The sequence below is a fragment of the Plecotus auritus genome (assembly GCF_963455305.1).
Source record: "Plecotus auritus genome assembly, chromosome: 3".
Taxonomy (NCBI): Eukaryota; Metazoa; Chordata; class Mammalia; order Chiroptera; family Vespertilionidae; genus Plecotus; species Plecotus auritus.
The window spans coordinates 112809771-112820582 of NC_137772.1; the positions used below are offsets into that span (position 1 = coordinate 112809771).

The following is a 10812-nucleotide window of genomic DNA, read 5'->3' on the forward strand; positions in this document are numbered from 1 at the left end:
GCCAAACCGGTTTTGGCTATTCAGACATTTTGGGAGTACATGTCTATCACCATTTCCTGAACAAAGATTTTAAAAAATATATGGTAATACTGATTTTCAGAGAGAGAGGAAGGGAAAGGGAGAGAGAGAGACTGAAACATTGATGAGATAGAGATATCACTTCAATCGGCAGCCTCCTGCATGCCCCCTTCTGGGGACTGAACCCACAACCCTGGCATGTGCCCTGACCTGGAATCGAACCAGCAACCTCTTGGTGCCTGAGAGAATACTCAATCCACTGAGCCACACCAGCCAGACTGAACTGAGATTTAACAATTAAACTAAAGTCGCTTATTCTCACCTGAATGATTATGTCAATGAATGCGGAACAACCTACTAATTTATCTTGTGGATGTAAAACTTTTATTTAAAGTTTCAAAGGTGGGAGCGCAGCATTGGACTTTTAAGGATATAGGCTGCTTGAGGAAGGGGGCAGGCAGACCACCTTGGACAGCGCTGGAATTGGTCATGCTGAGTAGAGGTAGGAAATAGGTGGCCAGCCAGTTCATTTGGCTGCAGCTGGCCACTGGGTAAGATGCGCTTTCATTCCTTTCTGAGAGCCGGCCCATTTTATCCAGTTGGGTCAACATGGATTTCAGGGAAATTCTCATGATAGCTTCTAAAGGATAAGGAACCAACAGCATACCGAAAAGGTATAGTTTGGCAGTGGGTCCTCCCCAAAAAGATCCCAAAGTTAAGGGTGTCCAATCAGCAGCATACAAGCTTTTCTCAGAAGAAAAGTGGAGGAGCTCGGACAAAAAGCTTTAGAGAAAAAAAGGAGAAAAGAAGAACTAGTGAAAAAGTGAATTTAGCTAAAACATGAGAAGAAAGCAAGAGCTATGGCCAAGAGGACAAAGGACAATTTCCATGGTTAAATGGGATTCCTGTTGAGGAAAAGTCATAGAAAAGACAGGCAATGGAAAGCCACTAGTTAGGGAACAGACCAAGAGTATGAAATGGAAGAATTCTTAGAATACAGTCAAGCAGGATCAGAGCAAGAACCTCTTCCCAAAGTTGAAAGTAAACCAAAGGTCCCCCTTAAAAGTGCCCCACCATCATGAACTTCACTGACCTACTCAGGCTGGCTGAGGAAAAGCAGAATGATGTGAGAGTCCATGTCCCATGTGGTTCTGGGTTTGGGATCTGGAGAAGGGCTGTGGGCAAATGATGAGACAAGACAATAAATCATAATTTGGAATTAATGGGGGCAAGGCGCAGAGTCCAATGCAAGGGCAAGGACTTCACTAGTGCCCAGGCCCTGCCATCCTTTTATTCAATTTTAGATACACATATTGCCCTTAGGCAGGCAATTCCGGTAACAGAAAGACTATCTTAAAGGTCAGTAAATATTAGTAAAGATTTACTTTGAGACTCTTTGTTCAGGAAATTGCTTGAGCCACCATTGTCTCAGCTATACAATCAGTGCATAGCTTTGGCCCTTGCCAGAGCTCAAGTTTCACGAGCCTTCTGCATTCCTTGTTTACACTTTTCTGATAGTGAAGGCAATGGGTAGCTTCCAATATCTCTCCCCTTCTCTTTTTCTTAATAAATGCTGAAAAGTGAATGCCACCTGAAGGGTTCAAGTCCTTTTAAGACTCTTCATTCCACATCTGCAGACTAGAAATAAACATAAGAGTAAAAAATGAGATAAGCAATAATGGTTATGCTGAGAGGCAAATGTAAGGAGATCCAGAGGAGGAGATTAAATTCTTTCATGTCTTTTTCAAAATTCTGCCAGACATCTAAGGAATTAGTTTGTAAGTTTGCCTGGGATAATTGTACAATGTGCTGTTGTAATTCTAAATTATCAAGGGTTGTGTTATCTTTACCCCAAGCACCAACGTGATTTTTTATTGATTCCCAATGGGGAATGAGGGGGGGGGTAATAACACAAACTTGGGAAAAATTATAATGACACTACAAAGATATTCTTTGCTCTGAGCTGTGGATTTTATCACCCATCCACAAGACTGTAGACTTTAATGCTGATAATTCTATCTCAAACTGGCTATCAATTCTTTTTTGTATAGACCGGTTGTACAAACTGAAAAGTTTGAACAGTTTGTACCATGGATGAAGCAGCAATGCCCACAGAAGTAAGTAACGTTACGAGGGCACAGAGTCCTGTAATTAACATTCCAGGAAATCTTCTTTTGTCTTTTTAAGATTTTTACCAGATCATGTAACATTTAGTAGGTTTGATGAGATTCTCAAGGCTCGGTTAGGTTAGTAGGAAACTAAGCAAAAGCTGGTTGTTTTAAAATCATGAGGGAATCCTTTTGGAATGTAAAATTAATACAATGGGATAGTGTGCAGCCTGTGTATGACACCTCATACAGATGGCTTGTAATATTAAGATGCATCTGGATGGGGCCTGAGAGGAGTACAAACGGATCAAATACACAGGCGGTGGCAAATACTGTCTTATTGGGAGTTCCCCTTTAAGATATGAATGGAATTATCTGAGCTATAGTTAAAACTATACTCTTTAATAGGTGCACGTGCAGCAGCTCATTTCCATTATGTATTTTGTAGGGGCCAATTGTCATGTTGAAATTGAGATCCAACAAATCCTCCTCCATGCCATGAAATGGAGTGATTAGCTTCAACATATAGATAGGATGCGTTCCCCTTCCATTTTAGGGTGCGATTGTTACTATACGCAAACCCACAGGGGCTCCAATCCACAAAGGAAAAACTGTTATTAAGTTTGCTGCTGGTGGCGTGGTCACTATAACATTCTTGTCAATTAATTTCTTCCTCGGTGGGGTGCCATTCATAAGACTTTTTACATAACGGCTTAGTGTGTGAGGGGGTGTCTTTGTAAAGTTACATTTTCTGCACCTCTCCCCAGAGCAAGTAGTGATAGTAGATGTATTTGGTCTTTTGCTTCCCCCTCCTTCGGTGTCCATGTTAGCCAGAAGCCTCTTTTTAATTTTACACACAAAGGAGCTGTGGTTTGGTTCTGTGTCATACAAAAGGGAAGCTAGGTGGTGATACCCATGTAATTATACTTTGCCCATATACTTCCTTGCCCGACCTGTGGTCCTCCTGGGTGACCAAGGTGTTTGGTGTTATTGGTGACTACGTTAGGCGGGGGATCAGCCCACATAAGGGGTCTTAACCATGGATGGTCAGGAGCATAAGTCCAAAATACTTCCCCCTTTGCCCCGGTAGCATTACTGCACAGCTGATGACTGCTAGCAGGGCAAGAAAGACGTTCTCAGGTGTTCTTGGGGTTCTGGTCTCCTCACAAATTCGATCAGCTTTCTGGACCATCTTCTTCACCATCCCCCAGGTGACCTCTGGGCTCCAATCCAGAAAGGAAAGACAAATTACGACAATTTTTATATTATACCCCCTTATTTGTCTCGTCCTCCTCCCACTCCTTATCTTCAGTGGGTTGCTTGGGGCTGCTGCTTTCTGTGGCTGGGGTAGTCGATTATCTGCAGCTATAAGGTGTGGCTCCAGGTGCAAGGTCCTCCTTAACCTGGCCAGTTCCTCCCTCGTATCCACGTTGAAGTTTAATATTTCTTGTGGGAATCCACATGGGGTTCGAGAAATTTCCTGGAAATATACAAGCGTACCCTTGACCAAATGTTAACAGGGGTTGGGTTCCTTCCATAAACCAGACTCGGGATCTTTCCATTTAACCAGACCATTTTCCTTTGGCTCATTCTGACACCAGTTTATTTCCATGGGTGTCTTACCATCGGCATCAGAAATGAAAAAATTTAAAGTAATTAAGGCTTAGTGTAGTCTACCTACAGACAATTTCTCCATATTCCCCCTTTTCTGTTTTTCAAGTTGGGATTTTAGCCTATGATGCTGGCGTTCTATAATTGCCTGTCCCTGCGAATTATATGGTATTCATGTAATGTGCTGAATTTTCCACTTTTTACAAAATTGCTGGAAATGACAGGTTGTGTAAGCTGGTCCATTGTCAGTTTTAATGATTTTTGGAATGGCCATGCCAGCAAAAGCAGCTAGGCAATGATTAATAACCTGTTTTGCCATTTCCCCTGTAGATGTAGTAGCCCATACGCCCTTTGAAAAGGTATATACAGAGACATGCAATGCCCCAAGGTGTCCAAAAGGAGTATAATGTGTTACATCCATTTGCCAGAGATATGTTCCCTTATCAATCCTCAAGGGTTAATTCCTGAATTAGGTCCTTGCGGCAGATGGGACATGCAAGTGGGACATTCTCTGATAATCTGTTTTGCCTGCTGTCAAGTGATGGAGAATTGTTTGGACAACATTTTGGCAGGCTGGTGTAAAGCTGATGAGATTCTGAGGCCTGTTTTAATAAAGCAACCAATTGATTAGCATGTGCATTTCCTTTTGTTATCTGGCCAGGTAATACACTGTGAGCCCTGATGTGAGTGTACAATCTGCTGAACTAGTTTAAATAGTAAAAAATAAACTTTGGTCACTGAGCCATTTTAACAGAGCAGTTTCAATTCTATTCACTAGGCCCACAGCATAAGAAGAGCCAGAGATAATATTAAGAAGCTCTTGGAAATCCTGCAATGCAGCCTTAATAGCCTCTAACTCAATTCTTTGTACAGAAGTATGACTGGTCAGCATGACTCAGTCTGAATTCATTGTATGATAGGCAGCTTTACCATTCGATGATCCATCAGTAAAAACAGTTAATCCTCCAGGAATAGGTTCCTGCCTAGTATTTTTTGGTATAGAAAGGGGGTATAATATAAAAATTGTCGTAATTTGTCTTTTCATAGGTGACAACTAAGTTCCCCTGAATGTCCACTTAGTCCAATTTGCCAATTCAAATCTGTTTGAAATAATATTTCTAATTGCTTCCCAGTGAGGGGAAGGTAAATGCATTGGGGTTCTTCTCCTCTAAGCTGCCTGCAGTGCTTTCTAAGTTGAGGTATCAACTGAGCCATAAGTTCTATATATGTAACCTCAGTTTTAGAGGATTGATGCCCTAGGTCGACCCATTCAGTTATAGCAGGAGAGTTTTTTGGAAGATGACTCCAGTGGGACTATTTGCAGTAGCGTTAATCTGTCCCAATAAAGGCAATTCAGGCTCTACCCATGCTACTTGGGCTGAGGAGATTGCCTGCTCAATTCTTAGCAACTCCTTCCTAGCTTCATCTGTTAAAGTTCAGGATGAGGAAAGATTAAAGTCACCCCTAAGTATATTAAATAAATTTGTCACTTCTCCTGTAGAGATTTTCAGATAAGGTCTTAACCAGTCAATGCCCCCTAATACTTTTTGAAAGTCAGTTAACGTTTTAAGGCAATCTTATTTCTACCTTTTAAGGCCTAATACATTGGTTTTCAATTATGGTTCCCAGATATTTGAAAGGCGTTTCTTTCTGTACCTTTTCTGGAGCAATTTTTACATTGACGAGGTCTGCTCTTCCCATGGACTTGCTAAGAGCAAGTCATCCATGTAATGAATAATGTAACATCAGGAATATTTGTCCCTTAAAGGCTGAACAGCTTGAGCTACATATTTTTGACACTAGGTGGGGCCATTGGCCATTCCTTGAGATAGAAACTTTCCATTGATATCTTTTCATGGGTTCTATATTTTTCATAGCTGGCACTGAGAAAGCAAATCTCTGTTTATCTTGAGGGGCCAAGGGAATGGTGAAGAAACACTCCTTAAGATCTACTATCTTAAGAGACCAATCTAGAGGGATTTACAAAGGCGCTGGGAGTCCAGGCTGTAAAGTTTCCACGGTATGCATAGTAGTGTTAACTGCTCTAAGATCATGTAACAATTGCCATTTTCCTGCTGCCTTCTTAGGTATAGTAAATATAGGTGTATTCCAAGGACTATTGGAAGACTCTACGCTCTATTTGTTCCTGTATTAATTCATGAATATGACCTAATTTCTCCTTGGTTAATGGCCACTGATCCACCCATATAGGTCTATCATCTTTCCATTGTATAGGATCTGCATGAGGGTGAGGAGATTGAGCGGTAACCACTCCTCAAAAGGTTGATATCCTAATCCTCCTCTTCCTGAGTTTCCTTTGGCTAGGATGGGCTCTTTAATTCCCTGATTATTTTTTCCTAAGCTTTGACCAGTCTGATATCCCATCTGAGTTATTAACTGCTGTCCTTTGCCGGTAATAATAAAAGCTTGTGAACCTTCTAAAACATCCCGGCCCCATAAGCTTGACTGCAATCCCAGAGTCTATGTAAAGCTGAAACCATCCTGTCTGTCCTTCTTCATCTTGCCACCTTAACACTGCAGCACTGCGTTTTGTATTATCAGGAACTCTGACCCCCATGATAGAGCTTATAGCTTCTACCATGGACCAACTTGGAGGCCAGAATTCTTTGCTGATAATGCTGACATTCGCTCCAGTGTCTATTGAACCTTTAAACCATTTTCTCTCTCTTCTTATATTAATCATAGGATGGGTTTTGCTAATTTCATGTATGCAATAGATATCTGAGCTTCCAAATCCTTGTGTTGCTCTTTTCCTATTTATACTTCGGCTTGCTGAATGAAAAGTAGAAGTAGTATCTGAGCAATTCTTTGTCCTGAAGTAATTTGCAAAATATGATTACATTCTAATATTACCTTAATTTCTCCCTCATAGTCTGAATCTATGACTCCAGGCAGAACAGTTAGTCCACTCAGAGTTTTTCCACTTCTCCCTAAGATTAATCCTAAAGTTCTTGGTGGCACAGGTCACCGGATTCCCGTAGGAACAGCTTGCCGAACCATAGTGGGGGTCAAAGTGACCGCAATATTACTGTTAAGAACTAGGCCTGCACTCCCTGGAGTGGCTCAGATGAGGGAGTCCACTGTGGGCCTTGCAGGGCAAATTTCCCCTATTGATGATGGGGCTGGGGGGCCGTTTCCTTGTGGTTGGCCACTCCCTATGTCTTGATCTAATGGCTGCCCATTTTTATGAAATATCGATCTACATTAACCAACCCAATGGTTTCCCTTCTGACTTCTAGGACACAGAGAGGTTTAATCTGTTGATTGAATTGGGAGGCAGAATGCTCACGCCTTTTCCTAGATCGCCACCTTGTGTCCTTCTTCGTTGCTTACATTCTTTTTTAAAATGTCCTGTTCTTCCACAATTATAACACCTTTTATTCCCCACTGTTACAGTGAGTAAGTTTGCTTAAAAGGTGCCTGACCCCACATTCTGACATGCTTGAATCATTTCTGTAACGGTACTATTTTTTTCTCAGAGGTGTCAGGCATTTCTTACAATCAACATTGGCATTTTCATAAGTTAATTGCAGAAGTAAAATTTCTCCTGCTGTTTCATGTTGAATCTGTCATCTCACTGCTTGAGTGAGGCAAGCTACAAAGTCAGAAAAAGGCTCTGTAGGCCCCTGCATACATTTACTAAAAGCTCCTTCAGGGTCCCCTTTTGATGGTAAAGCCCACCAAACGCTTCTACCACAAAGTGTAATTTGCTCAAATGCCGGTTGCACATAATTTAGCTGATTTTGCATGTCATTATATTGTCCCAGTCCTTTCAGCATTTCCTAAGTTATTTGAGCATTCAACCCACAGTTTGCATGGGCTTGCTCCTGACATTTGTCCAAAAATTCTTCCTTCCATAGTAAATAATCTCCTCCGTGAGCTAGAGAATACCAATCATAAGGAGCTAAGAATGCTTCAGAAATATTAGTCATAATTTTTCCAGGGAAAGAGCTATAGGACCATTCTGCACTATGCTTTCACGCGAGGCCTTTATCATTTTAAAGTCAAATTTTTCATGCTGTCTTATTATATGATTCACGAGCTGTGGGTCAGCTACTTGTATAATAGGAAAAGCAAGTTGGTCCTCCACCGTCATGTCCTTTAATCTTTCTCGGATAGCTCTTTGCATAGGTGATTCTAATAATGGTGAATTAAATGTTTCAGGATTAGGACATGGAGGTGGAGGGGACCATGAAGGCCATTCCTCCAGTTTTTCTTTTGCTCCTCTTTAGGAGAGGAAGGTGCAAGGGGAGGGGCCTTATCCTCTTTTGTTTCTCTAAAAGGCTCCTGCAAATGCAATACCATGTTCCACAAAAAGAAACAATTTGGAGGCAAAATTTTCCCCTGCTGCTGAGGTTTTTTCAAGTTCTGACTAACTCTTTCCCAACATTCAACATCTAATGTACCTTCTTCAAGAAACCAGGGATTATATTCTATAATAACATGCAAAAACTGTAAGAGAATACCTTCTGGCACTTTAATTCCTTTATCCTTAAGCATGCACACCAAGTCTACAATAAAGCTTCTCCCCTTTTGACAAATTCTGCCCCATTAGCCTGGCTAAAAATAGATGTTCCCACCCTACTTACAGATCTCGACTTCTGCAGCTGGCCGTGGGCTTTGCACGGGGCGAATTTCCCCACCTATCCGGTGAATTCTTTTTCTCCATCTTGCTGGTTAAACTTTGTTTTTCTACTCCAGGCAAATCTTCTTCTCTGGATATCCATCATTTGAGGTGCCAGATGTGAGAGTCCACGTCTCGCATGGCTCAGGGTTCGGGATCTGGAGAAGGGCCGTGGTCAAATGATGAGACAAGACAAGAAATAATAAATTGGAAGCAATGGGGGGCCAGGCGGAGAGTCCAATGCAAGAGCAAGGACTTCACTGGAGCCCAGGCCCTGCCAGCCTTTTATTCAATTTTAGATACACATATTGCCCTTAGTCAGGCAGGCAATTCTGGTAACAGAAAGACTATCTTAAAGGTCAGTAAATATTAGTAAAGATTTACTTTGAGACTCTTTGTTCAGGAAATTGCTTGAGCCACCATTGTCTCAGCTATACAGTCAGTGCATAGCTTTGGCCCTTGCCAGAGCTCAAGTTTCATGAGCCTTCTGCATTCCTTGTTTACACTTTTCTGATAGGGAAGGCCATGGGTAGCTTCCAACAGTATGAACTTCTGGAAATCAAGGTAGTGAGAAGAAAAAAAAAAAACACAGAAAAGTGGCCCATGATTGCACAAGAACTTAGGGAGTGAAAACTTCTTGAATGAAGACATATGAAAAAGAAGCCTGAAGCAGACGCAGGACTACCTCTGACCATAATGCTGCCCTGTAATACAGAAAGTTTGGGCACAAAACCTAGCAGAGTTTCCAAGGACAAGCATCCTTCTCCAAAAGGTACTCCCCTTCCTCATGCTGAGAAGAAATCCAGACCCAGCACAGATAATAAGAAACATTTAGGTTTGTTTTCATCCAAATCCATGCCAGGAGAGAGGACCAAAGAAGGATCTAGCAACTGTTCCCAAGCCTCACTTTAGAAGGACCATGACAGGCCTGTTTTCAATAGGGCTGGAAAAACCCACTTGAGCACCTTTTTACCCTGTGTTCCAAAGACTTCTGCTAAAGGGACTCAGAAATCTGTTACTGAGCACACAACCAAAAAATCTCTTCTCCATCCTAGCCATTCCAGACCTGGACCTGTGGTCTCCCCACATAAGGCTAGGAGTCCAGGTGTCAGGCACTCAGGCAGCAGCTCCAGCCTAGCTCCTGTGCAGCCCATCACAGGGAGTCTTCAGCCTATGGTTAGTTCTGGCTCCGTGCCCAGGCCCCAGAATGGCAGCTCCAGCTCAGGACCTGAGCGATCAATCAGTGGGACCAAGAGGCCAGCCAGTGACTTAAATCCTCCTGGAAGGACAGTCAGCAATACAGGTGGCTCTGGATCACCCATCAGTGGCCCAGGTGGTTCTAGGAAGTCAGTGGTCAGTTCTGGTGACTCTGGGTGGCCTGTGCACAATCCACATAACCGACGACCAATGAGTGGCTCAGTGCCCCCAGGCGGTCAGTCAGTGGCTCTGGGCAATCAGTAAGTGGCACAGTTTCAGCTGGACAGACTGCCAGCAGTTCAGGCCCTAGAAGACCAGTGAGAAGCTTGGGACCTGGGTGAATAGTTAGTAGCTTAGATCCCCCCATAAGCTCAAATGCACTTTTGTGTCAGAATCAATATCTTCTAAGAATATCATTACCCGGCCCACCAATAGACAGATGAATGGAATGAAGCCTTCTTTAGCTGGCTACAGATCTGCCCAACGTTCTCAAGGGTTTCCCTTCCCTGGTGGTTACAAAAGACAGTGAGAATATGAAGAGGAAGAAGATGAGGACTATGATTCCAAAATGGAAGATTTTGTCAAAGATGAAGGAGAATCTCAGGAAGAAATATCTAAGCACATTCTTTGGCTATGACAAAAAAAAAATACAAAGATGAAGAAGCAAAGAGTTTAAGACCAGTTATGCAAGAGGACTTACAGGAAATGAGATGGGAGGAAGAAGCAACGAAATGCAGAGAGGTCAAGAAGCTGAAAAGACATTAGCTGCTGCTTTTATTTATTTTTGTGAGACACTGGAGACACTCTACTGCAAAGAAGTCCTGCCTTTGGACTGAAGAAGCTCATTATCATTTTAGATTTACTAGTGGCCCAGTGCACGAAATTCATGCACAGGGGTGGGGGGAAGGTTTCCCTCAGCCCGGCCTGCACTCTCTCCAATCTGGGACCCCTTGTGGGATGTGAGGTATCGGGCCTACACTAGCAGTTGGACATCCCTCTCGCAATCCAGGACTGCTGGCTCATAACCGCTTGCCTGCCTGCCTGCCTGCCAACCTGATCACCCCCTAACCACTCCCCTGCTGGCCTGATTGACACGTAACTGCTCCCCTGCTGGCCTGATTGCCCCCAACTGCCCTCCCCTGCCACAACCTGCCTTCTCTGCTAGGACCCGCCTCCTCTGTATGAGGCGGAGGAGATGCTGGGACCACCAGGCCTCACCACACAAAGTGGCTG

General features: G+C 43.0%; 1 pseudogene across 1 annotated transcript; it reads left to right on the top strand.

Moving 5' to 3' along the window:
- The first annotated feature begins 627 nt into the window (after positions 1-627).
- Positions 628-10344, top strand: LOC308244135 (protein SPT2 homolog; annotated as a pseudogene). Its single transcript has 2 exons — positions 628-1138; positions 8926-10344. The product of its transcript is annotated as a protein SPT2 homolog (transcript).
- The last annotated feature ends 468 nt before the right edge of the window (positions 10345-10812 follow it).